Source organism: Poecile atricapillus, chromosome 3 (genome assembly GCF_030490865.1).
Source record: "Poecile atricapillus isolate bPoeAtr1 chromosome 3, bPoeAtr1.hap1, whole genome shotgun sequence".
Lineage (NCBI taxonomy): Eukaryota > Metazoa > Chordata > Aves > Passeriformes > Paridae > Poecile > Poecile atricapillus.
Window position 1 is genome coordinate 88,010,635 of NC_081251.1, and position 23,336 is coordinate 88,033,970.

At 42.6% G+C, this 23,336-nt stretch overlaps 1 protein-coding gene across 2 annotated transcripts in view; it reads left to right on the forward strand.

Annotated features, from left to right (window-relative positions):
- LOC131578032 (uncharacterized) overlaps positions 1-23,336 on the forward strand; it is a 90,045-nt gene that overhangs the window by 39,871 nt on the left and 26,838 nt on the right. The gene's annotated exons all lie outside the window — the stretch shown is intronic.

The window sequence follows — 23,336 nt, forward strand, 5'->3', positions numbered from 1 at the left end:
CTCCTAGGAGTTTTGTAGGGATGTAAAAGAGTGCTTTTAACCTTCTTAACACATCATAAACTGCTTACAGTTTGGTCTAGATGCAGTTACTCTTGATTTTGCAGGACTTTAGTTTGGCCTGGGACTGAGGTGTGGAAACACTAGAAGTTCGATTCGTCTTTGCAGAGCTTGGGAAATGGGGCAGGCTGCCTTTTGCAGTTCCCATCTGGTGCTTCCCTTTCAAAAGGGCTTGCTGTAGAGTTTCACATCTCATTTGTTTTACTATTTGCACTGGTGTAGTGTCAGATTAAAAGGATATCTGCAGACAACTGCTGGCCGTGGTACATTGCAGTAAGTTAAAATCAATTACTTTCAGTTCTAAATTTCCTCTCATTAGGAAAGAATTTCACTGCCTCTGGTTGATTTGATGTACTAGTTTTAACATTGCTTGCAACAGTTCCTTTAAACCTATAAGATGGACGCACTAAAAGAAATGACTATGTATTTTTTTCCTAAGATCTCTAAAAGTGAGATTTCTATTTCTCTATTACATTGTTGGTTTTTCTCAGTCCTGCTGGCAGCATGCATCCCATGAATACACAATGCAGAGACTTGTGTTTTCAGTACAGTTTTCCTCACCCCCTTTTCAACCATCTAGCCAAATTTCTGCTCACAGAACATTCAAAAGCCCAGTCTTGCATTTCACATCACCAAAATCTTCTACTAATACAGACAGGCTTTAATTAGCCTCACATCCTTATGAGAGAAGAAGAAAGCTGTTAAGCCTGTGCCCAGCCTTCTATTTTTTCAGAGTGCACATGAGTAAATGTGGAAATATTTCTTTTGGCCCAGGTGATTTCTCTGATTTGGATCCCAGGCATAGCATCTGCCTGCTCTCCTTTAAGCTCCTTTCAGCACTATGTTAAGGAGTGTATTGATGAAGGTTAGGGGCTAGTTTGAACAAGCTTTCCAAACTGTTGTTTTTTTTCTGGGGAAAACTTGTGAGAATAATTGGCTTCCTTGTCCACTTGCTCTCCACTTTGAATTAATTGTGGTAAAGATTTTTGCAAAAGAAGTTGAAATCTGGAGTGAAGATGGCAGTGTGTTATTGAAAAAACATTTTTACTGTGGATGTCATTAACATTCCATAGTTGTGGTATCTGTGCTATAAAGAAAGGATAGTCAGCTGGTGGATTTAATTTGAAAGAAAGTGTACTGAGGGCACAACATGACATGACACACACATGCAAAGTGAGATGCAGCCTGAATTTCTATTAATTGTCATTAACTTATTATTTTTTATTAACTTTTATTAATGTTTATAAACATCTATTAATTATTATTATTTTATTTATTATTTTTATTATTTTTGTAATTTTAATTGGTTAACTTTCAGCCACTAGCATCTTGAGGCTTTGAGTCTTTGCTTGCTATCTGTACTTATTTCTCCTATGAAAATAATTCAGGACCTCCATTCCCCACTTATAAAATAGGACAACGGTGTTTGTTTTTGGATCCGTTTCCACTTTTGTTAGAAAAATTGCTCTTATTAACTGTGTGTGTACATCTGGTAGGGTGTGGTGTCATTGTCAGGTAAACAATGCATATGAGGAATATTAATATTTAACAGGCTACTCTAAGGCTTCATCTGGGCTCCGAACATCAAGCTGTTCTTGCCTTGTGATTCTTACCCTTGCTATCATGTGCTTGCCTATGAGAATGAAGCTGAAAAGTTTATCAGCTATACATTTTTTTTTGAGCAGCAGATGTGGCTTTCACTCTTATCCCTGAGCCTTACTTCCCATTCCTGAAGCTCTGTGCAGCTGACAGATGACAAAGAATATCAGGCGAGATGAATTTGGGACTGAAGCAAATTTGTCGTGAGATAAGAAGACACTTTGGGGGTGTGATGTGGTATGGGTAACTTAAGGATGGATGAAGAGATGCCAAGTGCTTTGCATCAAATTCTGTTTATGTTGGATGGTGACGGAATGTTGGTCCAGAGAGTTGTGGTGTAGGGTGGCTCTGTGTTGGGATGTTTAAGAAGATTTTGCTTCTTCCCATGGGTCAGTGGCAAGTGGTGTCCAAATGTCTCCCTGTATTCCAGTGATTTGGTGTCTTTTGGTAAAAAAAAGGACCAAGTTTGGGAGACAGGTGGGTCGGGGGCAATCAGAGTGCTATTAAGAAGTTAGGCAATAGCTGTCCTTTCTTGGCCCGTGAATAAATGGAAATTACCATCATCCATGCCTTTCAGTTCAGCCTCCAGCAGCAGGGAAGGCCGTACCAGGAGCAGGTTTAAAAAGCCCTGTTTTGGTTAGATGCCAGGCTATGCCTTTCTACCTTCACAGGGTACAGTAATTCAGCCCTTTTGTGTTCCAGAATTTCTTCTGTTGGTGGATATATTTCCCACCTTGGCTGGTCAGCTGGCCACCCAGTGTCTCCCTGTTGACGCCAAGTGAGGATATTTCAATAATGTATTATATATATGTTATATTGTAATACAGTATAATAATATAATAATGCGATATGAGGATATTTCAATGCATGCTTTTCTTCACTTCTCCAAAGGACTAGACAATTAGCTCAGAAGGCTTCTAGTCTTTCCCTTAACTGGGCAGAAATGCCCTGACTTGTGCAGACTCTCCACATTGCTGCAGTGACTACCCTCTCCCAGCACCCCTTGATCATGGTCCCTGGACAGACACATCGTTGCATGCAGGCCCTGCTGCCAACCACTTGCTATTTAATGAAGCCTGCTGCCACCCTGCATGGCTGCTGCCACTTTAGCATGTTTGGCAATGCTGAGAGCACAAGGTCAAGGAGAGCAGGAACATCCTTTGGTTCAAGGTGAAAGCACCAGTTTCAGACTTGAGGTGTAAGGAAATCCAGGGTGTCACAAAGACTTCTTGGAGCTGCTGAGCTTGTTCCTAGGAGACTAATTGATCTTGGCATGTTGTGTAAACAGAGAGGAAGTAAAGAATCCTCCTGTGTTGTTCAGTGGGACTGCCAGGAGCACCTTTGAAATCTACTTACAGAAGCTTGTGAAGTCAGAATGCAGCATTTGCACAGAGAGAGAGAGACCTGTTGGAGGGAGAGCAGCTTTGGGGTGGTACAACAAGCAGTCCAAATACTTTGTGTGGGTAGGTGGCTAATATGGAAAGCATAATTTTGAAGTACAAGGCTGAGAGTATGGATACATGGGTATATTTCCAAGTATGCTACTAAGTGATTAGATAGGTTTAATGACTTGATTAGAGTTTTCTGCCATGGTTTGCCTGCTTGTATGAATAACAGAATCAGAAATTCACAGAATACCTTGATTTGGAAAGGACCCTCAAGTCCAGCTCCTGGCCCTGCACAGGACAGCTCCAAGAATCACATCCTGTGCTTGAGAGCATTGTCCAAGTGCTTTTTTAACTTCGGCAGAGTTGGTGCCATGACATCTAATCTGGGGAGCCTCTTACAGTGGCCAACTGTAAGGTTCTTCTGGGTGAAGGACCTTTTCTTATATCCAACCCAAACCTCCCCTGACACAGCTTCAGGCCATTTCCTTGGGTCCTGTCACTGGTCACCACAGAGAAGAGAGCAGAGCCTACCCCTCTGCTTCTCCTCATAAGGAAGTTCTAGACTGCAATGAGGTTTCCCTTCCGTCTCCTCTTCTTCAAGCTGAACAAGCTAAGTGATCTCAGCTGCTCTTTATTTGGCTTCCTCTACAGAGTGTCAATACCATTTTCTTTTGGAGGCTTAGTGCATTCTTTGAAATTCATTGAGATGCTAGGATGAAAAAGGCTATCAGAGAAGAAAAAAATACATCCTGTGCTAACATTAGCATTGTTCATTGCAGGCTCTGCACCCCCTTTGTTGGATGACTAGTTTCAGTGCAAGACAGATGAGTGGATCTTCATCTTGACTTGACACTGGAATGGCCTGGATATAGATGAGAGTCTTGATTTGCTTAGCTGTCTAATATCAAGACCATCTTCCTTCTGCTGTATGTTTCAGTACTGGCATTTTGGTTGGATTGAGCATTGGTGGGGTGATCAGCACCAAAAACTTCCTTTGAGTCAATACTGGTTGCACAGAGGCTGCAGAACAGCACTTGCCACACAGGACCAAGGACCCAGGGTGTGACCCTGGTGCACTGGCGTCTGGGATTTCGGCTGCTAATGGCTTCAGGGTGAGATTTCCATATCCTTAGCACAACTGGATTTTGCCCTTGCCTGTCTCTCCAGGACTTGACAAATAGCTTCCACGTGTGAGCTAGTGAGTCCTTTTCACCTCTTGGCCTCCCATTTGAATCTGGGCCTCTTCAGTTCCTGAGCTGTTACCATCTATTTGCCCATCTGAGCTTCACTTTTTGGCGAGAGGGTGCTAGAAGATCTACTGTTGGTGCTGGTGACAGTTTCAGCACAGTCTCTGTCCTGGGCTTCACTCTTCAGAATGACAGAGTGGACTTCAGGGGCCTGTGCTGAGCATAATGGCTTACACCAGTTCTTAAGGGGGCAAGTACCAGAACTTGTCTGTCAAGTGTGGGAAGTTGGGCCATAGCAGTTCTTTGTCAATCGGCTTATTGAAGTGACATAGTAAAGAAAGTCTTGCAGAAACTGATTGCATCAGTACAGAATGAGAAATTCTGCTTCTGGTAACCTCCTGCAATTTTGCTTTAATTTTTTATCCCCAGAAATGCAGGCAGGATAACCTAGTCCTATTCCTAAACTCAGCATCAACCAGTGTACCAGAGATTAAAGCATTCTCACAGAGTGGTTGAGGTTGCAAAGGCCCTCTGGAAGTTAAACAGCCTGTATGCCAACAGCTTCTCCAAGAGGATCTATGCTTTCTGTGCATTGTTGAAATACAAAATTAATTATAGTGCAAGTCCACTCCAGTTCTGCCTTGCCCCATCGCATCTGTTGATACTGTGTTCACCTTTCAGGTGTGCTGCTAGCAGACTTTCATTCTCAGCACGCACCTCTCTTTGCACCTCTTCCACTGTTGCGTGAGCCCTGGCACAGAATGTGTTGTCCATTCCTCGAGCCAAATGCTTCTGTTCTTCTCCCTTGATGATTTCCTTCCTTGTTTTGTCTGAGTGCATTTTTTGTTCTGGTTTTGCAACATGTGCAAAGGGGCAACAGTTCATGAGGGAGATGGATAAATGAGTTTCTCTCTGGAAATACTTATCCGTCTCTTTTTCCTAGGGTATGTGGCTGTGTAATTTTGCCGCCTTTTCCTGGAAACTTGCATACTGGTGAATATATCCATCTGGACTACCAAGGAGGGGTGAACCAGTAGCTAGAATATATGCTGAGACATCTGAAATGTGGTTCCTTGAATCTGCTGCTGTGAATCATGAAACAGAGTAGGAATTAGATTGGTCAGGGTCGTCTGGAGAATACCACAGAGCTTGGTTGAGGAAAAGGAAGATGAGGGAAGGAAATTTGATGTGGCTGAAGTTTGAGAGGCAGTAGAGATCTGTGGAATAGGAAGGTTAAGAATGGTGAAGATAAAGCTAGAGAGAGTATTTTTGCTGTATTAAGATTCCCAAAGGGACAATAATAGCACCTGGCACCAGTGGCAGAAAATTATGAGCCTGAGGTTAAAGCCAAGGGCTTATCATTTAGATTGGCAGGCTTGCTGGCTACCTTCCCTGCTGTCTTTTTTTTTTTTTCTTCCCTCAAAGCTCTAAAGCCTGGTAAGAAGGTATTAGACTAGAGCTGAGTCTTTGGCTGCAGTCCAAAGAGAGGAGCTCAAATGGGCATATGGGCACCACTGGCATGTGGCCTTGGGATGTGACTTAGGGAGAATGACTGAGTGATGCTGGTGATGCTGTGTAGGACTTGAACTCTTGGTCTGACTGTGATGGTTGGGTAGGCCTGGGAGGAGCAAATTGGGAAGGAGGTAAAACACTTCCACCTGAAAGTGTCTGTCAGAAGCTCTGCAGGTGAATGGGCATGGTTGGGGTTTTGACCTCTAGCATTTTGTTCTCAAAGCACCACACAGAATGATTCCTACTGAACTAACAGAAGGAAAAGCCCTGTCTCCCATATCTACTGGCAGTGTTTTATGGTGGGCTGCCAGCTGGCCACAGAAAACATCACACAGCAAAACCAAGAGCTCCTAACTGCAGCAACAACAACACAACTGATTAAAATGTGATTGGATGTGGGGTGAGCAGCAGTCACAGAGTGGGTGCTGGATTGGATCTCCAAGGGTGGCCATCCTGCAACATATCACTTTTCTATCTCTTGTGTGTTGACTTCTGCAGGTCCTTTTCAAATAAGGTTTTCTGAAGGATGTTTTCTTTCTTGTTTTGACACAGTACAGTGCAGGAGGATAATGTTGGCATGTTGTTTACCAGTCCCTGAGTTCAGCCCAAGTAATCTCAAGAGCCTGACAGACTAAGAAAGTGTTGCTGCAACCCGTGCATATTTTTCAAAAACACCAGCTTGGAGATGCTGCTTGGAAGTGAAGATGAGGACTTTCTCTACAGTGCTCTCTTTTTCTACAGTAGGGCTGGGTTGTCCTCACCTTCCCCAGCCTTGATGTGTCTGGACTAGAGGGGCTGCCTGGGTTGGGTCCCAGTGAGGCTGTTGAGTTGACATACCTCTCCCTGCCCACTCTGCCCTCAGCATGTGGCTCATTGTGATACAAATATCTCATCCTTGCCTGGGGAGAGAAGGGAGTCTGCAGGCAGCTCCACTTATATGCTGTCACTGCCCAAGTTGTATTTGGTCTGCAGATGAATGGCTCTCTCTTCAGGCATAATAAGTTGCATCTTTTGCTTGTGGTAGAAACCTCTGAAAAGGAGAGAGCCTTGCAGTTTAGTTCTTTGGAGGGCCAGTGAAGTGGCTTGAGGAAACTGGAGCGGGTGAATGGCTATTTAGAACCTATCTGGTTGTTCCTCATGTAGTCCAGAGGGCATGTGACGGCATCAGTTTTCTCCTTGCTTTTCTGACTGTGTTGTATAGGTTAAGAAACTGAAATAAGCAGTAGAGACAGATGAGGGGTTTTTTTCTTCTCTTTGCTCCTACTTTACTACCACTAAGCATTGTTTTCCCTTAGAATTCAGCAACTGCAAGATAGCAGGGGCTGCTATTGCTTAGAATTCAGATGGTTATAGACTTGTTCAAAGCGCTATACAGAAGAGATGCTAGCAAGGAATGGAAAACGAGCTTGGTCTTCCTTCACTTTTCCCTGGCATTGTTTAGCTCTGTATGTGTGAAGCAGAACACCTTCCTTGCCCAGCATCGCTTGGCACTGGTGTCTGAGAGGTGACATGGGTGTGCTTTGTATGCTGCAGTCTCCCATGGGACACTGCCCATGAGTGAGAAGGAGGGAGGGAGGTGATAGTGTGAGTTTGGTAACAGCAGGAGCAGGGCAGTCAGGTGATGGTGCTGATTAACTATTAATGCTGCGTGTTTGTGCTCCAGTTTGTCACTACACATGGAGAGCAAGCAGTGTGTCCAGGGCATGTCTGAGTCTTGAAAATGCAGCAGCCATTAACTGCTCAATAGGCAGAAGCTGGCTGAGCTTTTAAGGCCAAGCCTGTGACTAGAGTAAACACTAGGAAATACTTTATTTGAGACAAGCTTTGGAGTGGTAGAATAGGCAGCCTGGCTGTCAACAACACAGCTATCTTTGGCATGGGCTTGGGTTTAGCTCTGATTTTCTGCCTTAGCTCTGAGTAACCTCTCCATTGTTGGCTCACAAGAGAACTGCATTGCTGGGCTCTACTTGCACTTTCTTTCAGCCTGTTGATGTCAATGGGAGTTTTGGCATTGGTCCACAGCTCATCTCTGAGGAGGCACTCAATAGAGGCATCTGCTTCTCATGTAGATGGAGACTGAGTTAAACCAAAGCAGATTCCCTTGTGAAACTCCCTGCCCATTTCCAGAGCCATGAGCCCAGATACGCTTCTTGTTGAGCTACAATTTGTTTTGAAGAAACGATGACCAATAAGGGAGAGACAAACCCTCCCTCTTTAAGCCAAAAAAACGCTTAAAAACCCCTTTTCTAAATTAAAGATTTCAAAAACACAGGTGTCCTGGGGGCCAAAGGTAAATTGAAAGTAAAATACAAATGAAGAAACTTAAGAGGAACCCTTTGAAACTTGCTGATTTTCCTCATTGCAAGCAATCTTTTCTGGTTTCCTGCTGGACTTCAATTGCTTACGCAAAGTAGTTTTCATAGAAATGAATTTGCAAACCTGAGCTTTGTCTGGAGAGTTAGGAACTTAATGTAAGTGAGGTCTGCAGTCATGTCTATATTAGGAAAAGCTGTATTTTTAATTAAAAAACATGCTTGTGCTTTAAAATCCTGGCTTATGCTTGTAAGCTGTAATTTCACCTTCACATGTTTGATTATGGAAAAAACAGGTTGATCTGCTGTACAAAGGACAAAACTCTAAAATGCTTTGCAAGTTACTTTGCAATCTTATTATAAGCATGCTCTTTTTGACAGCATAAACATAATAAAATATAAAATAAACATGAACAAAATAAAAATATTATCTACCTGTGGAGGCTTTAGAAACTCCCTATCTTGCCTGTGACTTCAGAGGCTCATCTAACAATCCTGTAGGCTGTGACATGGTTCTATGTGGGTATATTATGATTAAGAAACAAGGAACAGCTTTTACAAACTCATTTTCCAAATTTCAAATCTAGTGGATCTGTGTAATTCCTAGTATAGGTAGAAATATCTTTAAAATAAAGCTAGTGAGTTGTCTGATTTTTCTCATTTCTGTAAACCTATTCCTTGTTATGTTTCAGGTGATGTGGTTTGCAGCTGGGAGAACCACCATAGGTCAGGAAATGCCCTGAGTTTGTTCTGTAAAGTTTGTTACTGCTACTGTTTTCTATATATGCTGGAAAGACAGGCAAACCTCACTCAAGAATATAGTGTACCTGACTGGATGATAATACTGTATACTGATCATGCTTTAAAGTGAGTCTTAATATAAGCTGCAGTGCTTTGTTCAGAGCTCTGGTGGAAATAGCACAGCAAGTTCATGGTATGTTTAATTTCATTGTAGTACTGAGTTTGGAGTGCTATCTAATATCTCTTAATTTTCAACTTAAGATAATTTCTTGTAGTCCTCTGAAAAACATAACCAACCCCATTAGTTTCTAATTATTGTTAGTGGAATGAGTGCAATTATGAGCACTGAAAGTGGTACTCTTGGAAAATATTTTCTGAGCAGAAAGATTTATAGTACAACTATTTAAGCATTCTTGTCTCTTTTCTTTCATAGTACACCAATGTTCTATTCAAGCCTGACTGCTACAAGAAGTGTGAAAGGCATTTTTGCTGTGTTAGTTCGTCCTGTTTGCATTTTGCAGACTGTAACTGTGGGCAGTTGTACTAAACAGCCTATGGACCCTCTCTAGAGCTGAGTGAAATGGTAAACCACAAGAAGCTGAAAACAAGCCAGACTGATGTCTCATGATGGGGCTGCTGGTAGGTTTAGAGGTAGACAGCAGCTGTAACTACTGGTGCAATTGTGAGACTTGCCTATGTTACTCAGTCCATATATACTGAGCTAAGGCACTGGTTCATTTGCTTTCCAGAGACAAGCATCCAAATAATTCAAACATCCTCAAAACTCTTCATATAAATGGGTGTAAATGCTTGTTTTTGTTATCAGCCTTTCTTGGCACAGAGGATTCTAATGAACTTGGCATTGGGACATTCCGATCTCTTTTTAATCACTTAATCTGAACTTTTGCCCTTCTGCAGTGTGGTGAGTGAAGAAGCCCTCTTGGTTCTAGGGCATAACCATTTCATAAGTGTGAGATGGGCCAAAATCCTGAGCTGAAAGAAGGAAACACTGATACGATTTGTGCATTAAAACTGATGCATGTGTTAAGAGCACTGGCATGTGTTATACAGGCTCTGATATGCATCTTGCAAGCTATTGTATTGATAGTTTATTTCCAGCTATTTGGAAAGTGGATCATGATGCAGATAATGGAGTGGCATGCTTGAGGGCAGAAGTTCTCCAACAAATACTTTGTGCACAGCTCTGAGGGTTGCTGTATTCTGCTAACACCTGTTAGGAAGGCAGTTATCTACTTCTGGCTCCAATGGTGCCTCACTGCCATCACATAGGGGAGTTTCAAAAATTTGGCAGGAGTAATGTGTATCCTGAGCTGGTACCCATGGAAAAGTAGAGATGCTGATGCTCACTGAGCTCATTGGAGTGTCCAGGGAGAAACACTGCTGAACTGGTTTTATTGTTTCCTGCACTGGTTCCCTGGACCAGCTTTACACCATCTCAAGCCATGTGCACCTGTGAGGATGTGAATGAAGGGATGAAAAGTGGTATCAGAATCTGCAAGTGCTGATCAGCAGTGCTGAAGGGAACCGTATGCCTACTTAAGAGGAAGGACAGTGCACCAGGCAGGAGATACTGGCTCCTCTGAAGTATTTGCAAGCTGTTCACATGGGTACAGGCCTAGGCCAGCTCTTTCAAAGTTGGTAGGTCAAACCCCATCACAAGTTCTGAGTTTCAACACTCAAGCACCACTTGAGCAAGACCCTGTGTGCTGTGCACGTTGTGCTGCAAGGCAGCAAAGGCAGGCCCTGCTGCATGTGGGCATGGGAGAGCAATCTCCATGCACAGTCACTAGTTATGTTCTGCATAAATGGATTAGTTCTCTGAAGTAAGAGGCCTTTATCCTGTTAGCTGGCTAGCTGCTTCAGCATGTTCTTTTGTCACTAATGTCTAAGTGAGGTTCACTGGGGAAGAGGAACAGGGTGACAAATAGGTGATTGGATGGGGAATGTGGGAACAGTTGGCTCACGTCATCATTTTTCTCTGTGGTGATCAGTGTTGTACTACTCCCATTTCTTGGATGTCTATTTGTAGGCAAAAATGGTATCTCAGGTTTGTTAATCATCATCTGGTCTCCAATTTCTGATGTAGTATTTTTTCATTTTCATGTGCTTATGCAAACACATGAGGTTTCCCAAACAGGCATAGTTATGTGAAAGGAGAATATGCTCAAATATTTTGCAGGGCTGTGCAGACAGGATACATGTATGTATGTTGGGAGAAGGAGAGGGATTCTGTTGCCATGTGTTCAGAGCCTGAGCAAGCCACATGGCTTGGGATGTTTGCTTCTTTCAGACAGGCTTGTTTGGGCTTTCCAAAGCAGTTTATGTAGTCAGTCTACATTTGGCTTTTTCAAAGTTTCCCTGCTGTCCATGAATCCAAAGTCTCATCTGAAGACGTGACCTTATGTGCTTGCTGCTTGAAGTTCCACTTGTGAGTGCTCCTAGTGGCACCAGATGAACCTAAGGCAAAGGTTCCCACATGTAATGTCCTTTGCACTCAGCTGGAGATTGTGGGAGACAATTCATAGCCACCTTTTGAGGTTCCTATTGTGAAGATCCAGGCCACTGACAAATCTTTTCTTCATTTAGTGCAATGAGTATATCTCCTGTTGCCCTGTTTTTGAGAAGCTCCACTAAGACCAATCCCCTGGCTAAAAATCTGATCAAAAGGTACATATTGCAGGTTCTCCTCAGAGAAACCCACTGATCTCTACTTGATATTTTCTGTAGTGGATTAGGTGGATCTTGTGTGGGTTTTATACCTCCTAAAAAGTTCCTTGTGCTAACTTTAGGGTAGGGTTTTGGACTGACAAACAATCATTTGAGTCCAAGAATTTTTACTTTTAAACATAAATACTTCATATGAACATCTAAACTGTTCTAGTTGTATCAAAACCAGGAAGAAATTGGCTTAAAAATCTAGACTTGAAACCATTTTGAACTGGTTGTTTTGGCTTACTTTTTCCTTTTGCCATCCACACACACATCTATCCTTTCATGTAGCAAACCTGTGTAAGCATGCAGTCTCCTCTGGAAATCTGGTGCTCCATGTGCTTGGCTGTTCACTTTGTGGCTGGCGTGCACAAGGCCCTGTGGCATGCATGGAGCATTTAGAATGTCTTGTAGTTTTTTCACTTACTCAAGGACAGTGTAAAAGCAGACACTTTTATCCCTGTGTCCTCTGGGTTTGGAGCAGCCATCTGTGGATTCTCTTCCTCTCCATGTCCCTGTATTGTCACAGATGACAAGAGTTGATACCTTTCAGTGATTTTAGTATTTTTCTTCTTCTTTCCCAGGGTATACAGCTGGTGATTTTCAAAGCTCTTTCTGTATCTCCCTGCTTAAAAGGGAACTGTGTTTACTCTATTGCCTGACTTGTGCTAATGTCTGAACCCCTTCTTGGGGCACTTGGGGACAGCATTTAAACAACAAAGGGTGGAAGAATCTGGGGCTGCTTGTTTCAAGCCCCTAGCACTGCCATCTCCCGTGTGCAGAGGTGGTGAGGGGAATGCAATAAAGCTGCAGGAGGCAATATGCCTTCTGCCCTAGCTCTGCCTGAAGCAAAAGTCTGTGGGGAGGGACGGCTTTGGAGTCATGTCCAAGCTAAGGCCTCAGTTAGAAGTAAGATAAACTATAGAGACATCAGATGATATGTTAGACTAGACTGGACATTCTCTGTGGACAGCTTTGGAGCCAAGGCCAGGAAGGAAGGGAGGAAACAGTCATGTTGGCAGCCCTGAATTAACAGCTTTGTAAACTTTTACTCAGGAGCTGCTACTATGCCTGCCAGCTGTGAAACTGGACCCCCCAGTCCCTTTGCATCCCTCCTCCTTTCACAGACTCTAGTGAGCAGGAGGGCTAAGCCTACTATTTGAACTTTGGTAGCTTTGGCATGTGCAGATGAGTGATAGGGAATTAATTAATCCTGCCCTTTCTTTACATTTTTGTTGCTCCACAGGTGCTGGAGTTTTTGGTCAGGTCTATTTCCTGCACAAATGGAGCTTTGCATTTTTTCCAGGCCTCAGAGAAAAGTCGGTGAGGGATTTGGGGTTGGCATGGAGTGAATAGATGAACCATCTGATGTACCCTGCAGAGCAGCAGACTCAGACTCTGCCAGACCAGCAGGGAAAAGTGGCTGCTGAGCCAGAGTTGCTGCATAGAGAATGTTCCCTTCCTCCATCCCAAAATTCCAGTCAAAGGGCTAGTAGTAAAAGTGCCACGTCAAATATGGCCCGTTTTATCTGTTCCTAAAGGGACGGGGCTTCTGTACAGGTCCAGAGTATATCTGGAAACTATGCCACAAAGGAGACCAAGGAGATGTAGAAAACCAGAGTCACCTACAGACAGGATGACAGTCTGCTTAGACCACAACTGTGTGAGTAGGTAGCTGTGTTTATGTTAGCTGTAGCTCTACTGTGATATGCAGGGAAAACTTAAAAAAGCATCCTGTAATTTGAATAATTTAATCTGTTCTCTGGGCCTTGGGAATAGTGGGAATTCAGATGTTCTGCCAGGTGGCAGACCTTGTTGGCCAAAATTCAGCTCACTCTTTTCTGTAGCAGGCATTGACCAGGCCCAGGAGACTGGTGCCACTCTGCAGCGGTCACTTGCACATCGCCTTTCTGGACTGCGGTGTAACTGGGCTGTGCTTATTTAGAGAGTTACTGGTGAGACTGACTTGCTGTTCTGCCAGTTTGTATTTACTGTGGGCTTTCATCCATTTCTCTTCAGCAGTGATAGCTGAGCCCTTCCCAGTAGTGCACAAAATGAGGTGATTAATGATACCATATTGGAAAGCATTTTGGTGACCACAGGAATTATTTTGTTTTAGTTTTCATGGTCCACTGTTTGATGAGTAGAAGTCCTTGCAGTACATCTTCTTTTGTAAGGCTTTGCTTTTTTAAAATTTGTATTTGTTCTCAATGATCACTTAGTAATCAGCATTTCCTCTGCTGCCTTGTCCAGATGTACTAAGCTGTCAGTGTTTGCACTATGTGGAGGCTGTGGATTTTTGGCCCTTGCTGGCAGAGTTGCTGCCTGGATAACTGGGACTCCCATCTTGGTAGAGATGGGAGCCCTTTACGACAATGTCAAGAGAACAAATGTGTTGATGTTTTGAAGGAACTTCAGATGGACTGAGGATAAATGTGGCAAAAAAAGCAAGAATGACTAATTCAACTCTATATTAATTAGAAATAACTTTCAGAAGAGTTAAGAGGCTCTTCAGGATGTTCCACAGTATCAACACAGCTTATTGTTTGAATGCTGAGGTTTGTTTTTGTAGGAGGGGACTGTTGGCCAAACCGTTTGAGTTGGCCTGTGTTTTAAAATGCTGTGAGGTTGTTTAACTTGTGATGGAGAAGTCTGGAGACTGTGACTGATAATAATTGTAATTTAAAGCTATGGCTGAACTATAGCCTTCCTGTTGCTGTGCTGCTTCAGGGTTTGGGCAGGGAGCTTGTGTCTGTGCAAGGTACATGCATGCACTGGATAGTGGCTTTGCACCCCTGGGCCTAGACAGTGAGTGATCCCCTGGCACAGGGTGATGCAAATGCAGAGTGTACCCTCAGGTGCCTGCTAGGAAAGCTTGTCTCCCTGATTTGTCTGCCAATTTAAGTCATGTGTGCCAGGGAGCCTGAGCCTGGATGGGGGTTAGTGTCAGCTGGAGTTGCTTTAGCTTAAAAGCAGTAAGGAGGAGCCTGTGACTTAGTTTTTTTTTCTCTACACTTTTTGTACTGCAGGTCTAAGATGTGATGCCTATGTCCTAGCAGCACTTCTCATTGCCAATGAATTAAAAAACCCAGTCCAAAATTAACCTTCTACAAAATAGCTTTATGGTTTGTTTGGTTTTTTTTTTTTTTTGCTTGTTATTATCCTAAACTCATTGGGATGGCAGACCTGGCTTTGGTCCTTGTAGAAAACTCATCATTGTATTGGTGAAAGGGCAGGAACCGTGGCCTTGCTCTCTCATGCTCTGCCATGTGGGCATGTGCTCTCCTGAGTGGAGGATTTCTCTAAAGCAGAGAGCACTGAGCTGTGAGGTTCAAGCCTGAAGATGCACAGAGCTGTTGGGTTGGGAAAACACTGAAAGCATCAGCCTTGCTACTGAACTGTATCTAGGGCTGTGCTGGGGTTTCACATCTGTCCTGTGTAAGCACTGCCTTTGGGGGTATCCAATCCTTCTCCTTTAATTCACCCTGTGCTCTAAAAAGGACCTTGCTGGGTTGCCCTGCTTCATCAGAAGCATGAGACTGCTGCTTGTTTGCCTGCATGTGCCTCCCTGCTCTGATGGGTAGCAGCTGTGGGCCTCCTGCCCCTGCGGCCACTGTGCTGTCACAGTGTCACAGGGTGGGATGGAGGTGGGACCATCCAGAAACCTACACTCACAGGGTGCTGCACAATGGCCACTTTGTGCAGCATCCTGACGTCATCTGCCCACTGTGCTACAGCTGCACCCCTGCCCTGCACCTTAACCCTCTGCAGCTCTCCCTACCCCAGCAGTGCTGGGGTAGAGGACAGGCTTGCAGCAGCAGCTGGCTGCTGGGGAAAGCCGTTCCTCTTGGCCCAAACCTGTCTCTGAGGGCTGTTAGGAAAGGAGATGGGGCAGGCTCTTCGCTCTGAAATGCCTTCCCAGGGGAGGAGGGCCATAGGGCTGTGCTTCCCTATCTGCGATGAAGAGAGATGGGGACAATTGACTCAGTGATCAGAATCTGATTTTACTGTGGGCTACATGAGCTTATATACCATTCTAGAAAAGCTAGTAATTTTTTACTACAATGATTGAGTTAAACATCATACAAACACACATGCATATTTCAACATTGGTTCAATCTTTTCCCTGTCACCAGGCTTGATTCAATCTTCTTGCAATCTTCAAAGCTCTGCTTGTTCCCGCCAAGGCATCCTGGCAATCAGATCTCTTACATTAATCAAGTCCAAGGTACTTAATGATTTCACCATACTTCCCTGGCTGGCTCACTGTGTGTACTGGGATTGGCATCAGGCTGGAGCTCACATGTAGGCATTGGCTCTGCAGAAGCATCCACTTCACTTCGCTGTCCCAAGAAGTATCTTACTGGCACCCCTTCAGTCCTTTGCTTAATGGGCCATGCATCTGCCTCCCTGCCTTGCTGTGAAGCAATTTTCTCTCTGCACGTTGCATCACTGGTCTTGGATTTTCCCTTTTCATCAGCCCACTGCTGTGACTTAGAGTACAATTTCTCCTCACACTGTACTGTTTCTTCTTTCAACTCTTTTTAAAAAACAAAACAAAAAAAAGGCAATACCATCAGTCTGTTTCTCTGTTTCTGTGCTTGACATTCAAGTTTGGTCTGCTTTCTTGTTCCTGGAAGACTCTGGACAACTGGGAATCTGGCTGATATGGTTAACAGCATAGAAGTAAAACAGGAGTTGTGGAGCTGAGGAGGCTTTCTCTGAAAATTTGTACTGTTTAAACTCTCCTGTCAAGAGCCTTAAGATGTCCACAAGAAACAGAAATGTCTATACCTTTAAAGTGCACTTGTCCTCTGGAGGGTCATGAGCAAAACTAAAGAAAGGCAGACCTCTGGCTAGATCGATGTTCTTTGGAAAGTCTGATATTTGAGTCAAATTAAAACACAGTTACTGAATACAGATTTTTTTTTCTTTTAAATTTTGAAATCTTTCATTAAGCAAGTGAAAATCCCTGCAACATTCTTAAACTGTAACAAGCTGGTTGTATATCAGTATATAGCATTTGATGAAGTGTGTCATTAAATGATGAGTTATGTTGAGAAACTGAGAGTTCCTGTGCTCTCTTGCTTGAAATAGGATAAACTAGTCTGAGAAAAGCCATAGTAGTAAACTGCATCCAACTCTGGACAACCCCTAAGTTTAAAATTGTGACCAGATAATAAAATTAAATAAATAAAAGCAGTTAAAATGCTCCCCACTCCCTCGCAACATTGATAGACAAAGGAGTTGCTTTGTCTTGCGGAGGTAGTGAAAATGAAACTATTCTAAAACCAGAAATGTGTATATGAAAAGCAGATGTAAGATGAAAAGTGTTTATCAATATCTATTAATGTAAAACATTTTGCACTGTATTCTGGTTTAAGAGTTTGTTCAAAATCTGAAACATTTGAAAATTAAGTTATGATGCCTGTCTTTTAATTGTGCATTGACAGAGTTTTAAATACTTAGTATTGAACTGTTGCGGCAGTATGACATAAATTCATTCATCTTGGAGATATCACTATTCCTAGAATCATCTTGCATTAAGAATGCATGTATTTTCATTGTTAATATATATTACAGTCATCTGGATGGTTCAGTTTATATAGAACAGTTCTATGGCAGCTTTTGTGCATAAGCAAATGCAGGCATTCACCATTTTCTCCTGGGTTAGTTCAGAACTGATCAAGTCAGTGTTGGAGAAGTTGCAGCACTGCTGCTTAAACAATTGGAGATATTTCCTGAAGCAAGGCTGGACTGGAGAGCTGTTCCCCAAGAGAAACAGGGCTGGTGGCTCAACTCTGCTCTAATGGGGGTATTTTGATGTGGTGGTGATGTGCAGCAAAGCTATATGTGTGGCAGATCAGGAGTTCATTACCACATTTCATTTGGTGAATGTGTGACACAGTTATTTTCCAGTCCCTGCAACCTTCTTTTGAATCCAGGCTCAGGACTCTGTGTTATGAGCAGGAGGTAAGATTGTTGGGCAGGTTCTTGGGCTGAACTGATTCGGCTGTTTTCTGGAAGGTTAACCCTAAAGTATTTCAATTCAGCTTTACTCTTAGAGCGAGGCATAACTCTTGTGTCCTCAAAAAGGCTTTAACATTTCCTTAGTCATGTCATTTCCTCCTTTTAGTAGAAATCACAGTAGATAGCAAAATAAACCTCCCTTCATGCAAATAATAATGCTTCCAAGCTGTATTTTTCATCACTGATGCCAGCAGTTATGTCAGAGACCAGCAGGAAAAACTTTTTAATTGAAATAGAGACACTGCCTCTTTTTCTTCCATTTAATTTTCTGCAAGTGGAAGAAAGTTTTGGAAACCATACCTTATGGTTTTATTCTCAGCTCTGCTACTAATATCCTTCATGACCTTTGACAAATCTCTGCTCATTGTCATAACTCCCAGAAAATAGCTTGAGGAAATAAAACTACACTTTCACATTGGTGTTGTACGTAGGAATGATCCCAGGACTACTACACTGAATATGTCACCTTTCTTATAGGCCATTTCCCCTGCTTTAGGCTACTGCAAGTCATGTAGCCAAATAAATGTTATTTCAGCTCTGCCTTGTATCTGTGTAAATAGGAGTTAATGAGTTGCTGCGTCTCGGGGCTGGCTTGTGACGTGGATGTCTCCAGAGGCAGGATGAGGAGAGGCTCCTGTGGAAAGTCCCTTGCTGTTGCTAGGCAGCACTGCATTTTAGCTTCCCCGTCTGAAAGTCTGCACTCAGGTTTGGCAAGAAAAGGGAAGACTGAGGGATGGAAAACCATTCAAAGATGGCTTAATTTACTTTTTGTGAAGCATGGCTTTGCTGTGCTGGGTGTAGAAACCATGTGGCTGCAAGTGAGGTGGAAGCAATTTGATTTTATAGAATAACATTTGATAACTTGGCTTCCATGTATTCATTCTCAGCCGCAGGATCATGTGGCTGGCCTGCTATCTCTCTCTCTCTCCCTCTCCCTCTCTGTTTCAGATCTCACTACGATGTGGGATCTGGAAGCTGTAGGAGTACAGCATAAGTGGTCTTGCTCCACTTGCAGTCTAACTAGAAATGAGGGAACCTATCAGTTCCAGGGAGCTTTATATGCTGAGGTTTATGCTGCATTTTAGCAGCCTGTGGATGAGGGATGTCATGTTTTCATTTTTCTACTAAGTCAATTAAGAGGAACGCCAGGAACAAAGAGGAAATACAAGAGGAACAAAAATTATTATGTAGGGTATCTTGCTCTTGCTGGACAATGAAACCTTTGCAAACTATAGCAGTAGTGTAACTAGTGGCAAGATTCTCATATAATTAAAGCTTATCACAACAGCATTACTAAAAGAACACTTCCCTTTTCTTCCGGAAGAGTAGGACTTGGGATACAGTTCAGCACTTGAATTCCTCTTGGAAAAGTCTGGCTGGTTATCTGTCTATTCATGGCCTAGTTCAAACTTTTCATTAACTCTTTAGTGTCAACTTGTAATTTCTGTCTCTGTTGGTCCTTCCTATATGTTTTAATATAAGGCCAGTGTGAAAAATGAGGTTCACATAATTTTTATAGAATTTAAAAGTTTAATAAAAATAAACAATTAGGAGAAAAGAATAAAGTAAAGTATACAGATACGGCCGGGTGTCTCTGCATTCAGCTAAGAGAGCACACCTTACTAACAAAGGATTGTCCCTTAAGAACAGAACCCTACTACATATCCATAAATTCTCATACACATTCATACATTCTTCTTAGGATCTTTGGTGTTCTTCTGTTTAGTTTTCTCTTGCCCCCTTCCCAATAGATCAATCCTCTTGGCGCCATTGAGATTTACATTCTCTGATACCAGAAATGCAATAAATTCCTCCCCCCATAGTTCTGGTCACTGCTGTCTTCATCTGGATAAGATAGTTTACAGAAGGAAAAAGAAAGTGTCTCCAGCTATCTTTTTCAGTCTTTGGGTTATACAGACAAAAGTAGTTTTTGTTTTAATGCTATGTCATAGCTTAACATATATGTATTATACCAGTATTTCTAAGTTTCATCAATAACAGAAATAAAGAAAACTATATTAATACAACAAAAATTTCCATTCTTATACACGTAACATTAATTTTGATATTTGTGAAAAGCCAACAATATATGTATCTATAACACCAGGATGGGTAAATATCTTGCTGCCTTTGCTGATTTTAGTTGGGAAATAATGTCTTTGTTGCACCCTGATTACGTCATTGGGGGACCTGTGGATGTGACCATACTAGGCATTTCATCCCACTGGACTGTACTGGAAGGTGTTGTACTTGCTCCTTGGCCAACAGAAGTCTGTTTTTCCTCTTTCAGCAGAAGATTCAGTGGTGGTGTTGAGGCAATGTAGAATCTTCTGTCACAGCCTCGCTTCATCCTGGGCATTCAGCCTAGCTACCACTATAAAGTATCACTATAAAGCTCAGCTTTACAGTAGCCGGGGGAAGCTGAGGGTCTCACCCAAAGTCAAAAAGCTTGTAGTCATATGGGATGCAGTAGGGTATGTTCTGCTCTAATGGCATTCTTCTATTAAAGGATGGGGCTCAAAAACACAGGTCCTGATTCTCACTTTCCTTGCTCAACCCAACTTTGTCTCACACATTTTATCCCACCAGTGGGCTTGTGGCTTGAGCTATCTAGCCTACCCTTTCTCATCCCAACATTTCACAGCAGCTGGAAGAAAAACTTAAGGAGAGACCAGAACTTTGCAAGACTTCACAGCTTCTCACTTTGCCTTTCCTTGCACCCTAGGTTTTGTCAGCCCTACCAAGGTCTCATTCCTTCTCTCTTTTTCACTGTGTGGTTATGAGTGCCTTAAGAAAGGAAGTGACCTCAGAGTAAATACCATCCTTACCATAGCTGCCTTGCAGCCTTGCTGGGAGCTAAGTTCTGTGATATTTCATATGAATTCCCAGGATTACTTGTTTAGTTGGACAGCTGTGGGCTGCGCTAGTTCAGTTCAGCAGTTCCCTTTGTCTCCTGCCTGGTTTGTGCAAAGACCTGTTGGGTCCTTTTGGGTTAGAAACCTTGGAGCTGTGCTGCCAGGTCAGACCTGGGACCAGAGCAGTCAGGCATGGCTACTGTTGAGTCCTTTGAATAGTGGAGGCAGCAATAGGATTTACCTGATAAAGGATCAACAGAAAAAGCTGAGAGTCCTTGCAGCACCTCCCTTCTTCCCCATACATGCTTGGATAGTGAAATACAGTGTCCTTGAGCCCCAGACTATTCATGTGAAAGTTTCAAAGTGGGACGTGTGTGTGCAAAGTTCTGGATTTCAGATCAAAGAGGCTGATGTGCATAGAAATGCTGTGTGGATCTCTAACTCCCTCTCCAAGTTTTGGGCAATAATGTGGATTGGGACTGCAAAGACGTCCTTATGGGATGTAGAGTGACTAAGGGTGGAGGAGGAATGGGACTTTTTCCTACCTCCCAGCAGTACTTTCTACTGGAAAAATAATAAATACTTACTTTCACTTAAATTTTGGGGTGGTGCTTTTTTTTTTTTCTGAATTTTTTTGGAGGTTGTTTGTAATGTTTTAGATTTTTTAAGCTTTTTGAGTTTCCACACCTCCCCGTACTGTGTTGCTTTTGTCTTGCTTTGTGCTAGAGAAAGCAGAAGGATAACAAACAAAAAGAGAGAAAATAGAAAAGTCTCACTCTTTACCACTCATATTGGTAAAATGGTGGGATGTCTTTCTACAACCTTTAAGAACTTCATCTGAAAAACACTTCAGTTGCTTTGTAAAAGTATGTGAGTGTGGGGAGTGCTCTCCTACACTTCACACAGCTTTCCAGCTGGAAAAGTGTAAAAAACAGAAGTTAGGAAAATCTTTTATTTCCTTCAAAAGCTGATGAAGATTCTTCCTGACATGCCTCCCTCACCAGGTTTTTCAGTATGAAAAAGGTAGTTGAAATATTTTTTTAAATGAAAGAACTGTTCTCTTGAAGCATTGCTTTTCCAAGGGAGTTGTTTTGTGACAATTTTTTTAGGGGAAATAATGATATTGCTAGTTTTCAAAACACTGCCTCCAAACTGGGGTAGAACTTCAATTCATCTGTTTATTTCTGTAATTTCCCAGAATAATTGCTGGTTCAAGTATATCCTGTTTGCTAAGTTGTGTGGTTCATGTTATGACAACTGTAATGACTCTTGCAATATATGGTAAAGAGATTTAGAGCTGCAGGCAGGTGCTTTTACCTTTTTTTTTTTTTAATTCTAAATAAATAAGCATAATGAAAATATATGTTAAATAATGGGAGCATCCACATTTACATGAAATAGACCATTTTTTGCTTTGTAAAGGAAGATAAATTCACCTGCTTCAGGGCAAAGTCTAACCACTAATTGACAGAAGTTAAGAAGAAACTTCCTTTCAGGCAATTGTTCTATCTCTTTCCTTGTGAAATTTCTTGTATGTGTTTTCAAAACCTGGGGTATCAGCCACTGCCAGAGGACTCTGTGCAGGCTGCGTGAGACAGTCTCAGATTAGGTTGATTACTTGCTGGCCGCCTTTGGTAATTCTTATCTTTCCATCCATCTTAATCATCCATCCATCTTGTTTTAATGAAATGTTGATTACAAGGGACTCCTTACAATATCCCTCTTTCTGTTTGTTCATGATATTTCTACTAATCCCTGGATTCTACTTCTCTTTAAGGAGATGCTGCTCAAGAATAATTGTGGAGCAAAGACTAGAGTAATTAAAATTAGTGTAAGTTGCCCTTTTTTGGTGCAGTTCCTTCATCTTTCCACATATACCTAATGTGGTCATTCTTACTGAGCATCTGTGTCCAGAAGATGATTTCTGGAGATTTCCTGTGGCTTGATCAGCTGCATAACAAAAGTTGCTAGTGTGGAGTAATAGAATGTAGTTGCAATTCAGGCTGACAAGGCTAATAATACATTGTCTTTTCCATTTTGGAGTCTGTGGTTTCAAAGCTTCCTTGGTGTAAAAGTCTACATCCCATGTTATGAACTCATACAGTATAGCTGTCCCGTAGAGTGTCATTTGGATCCTTCTTGACCAAGTGGTGTTTGGTAGGGGTGAGAGGTCTGGTAGGTAGCTGGGGGAAAGGGACTGTACCTGCATGATGCACTGGTGTTTGCAGAACCAGATGGGATTTGGAACTGGGTGTGTTGACAAATAAAAGCTACGTTGCTTGGATGACTTTTTAACTGGGATGAAGCTGCAGTGTCCCGAGCCTCTCCATGCTTGACAGCCTGCATCCCTATCAGGTGTGCTCAAGCCTCGTCTTTGTAAATTTTGTTGTCTCCACCTCTTAGAGTTTTGTCTTAGCAGCACATTCTTGGACTCATCAGCCAGCCCCTGCTTCCTCTGTAGGTACTTTGTCTTTCTTTTGGTCTGTGGTGCTGTGGGAGATGTATCCTGGGCTGAATCAAAGAGAAATGTGACAAGTAGTTTGAGGGAGGTGATTCTCTCCCTCTACTCTGGTCTGATGAGACCTCACCTGGAGTGCTGCATCCAGCTCTAGAGTCCCTGATAGAAGAAAGACATGTAACTGTTGGAGCAAGTCCAGAGGAGGGCTATGAAGTTGGGAAGAGGACTGGAGCACCTTCCGTTTGAAGACAGGCTGAGAAAGCAGGGGCTGCCCATGCCTGGAGAAGATAAGGCTCCTTTGGAGACCTCATATCATCTTCTAGTACCTAAAGGGAGCTAGGAGGGAGCTGAAGAGGGACTTTTCACAGGGGTGTGTAGTGATAGAACAAGGGGGAATGGCTTTAAAAGCTGAAGGACAGTAGATTTAGATTAGATTTTGTGATGAAATTCTTTACAGTGAGGATGAT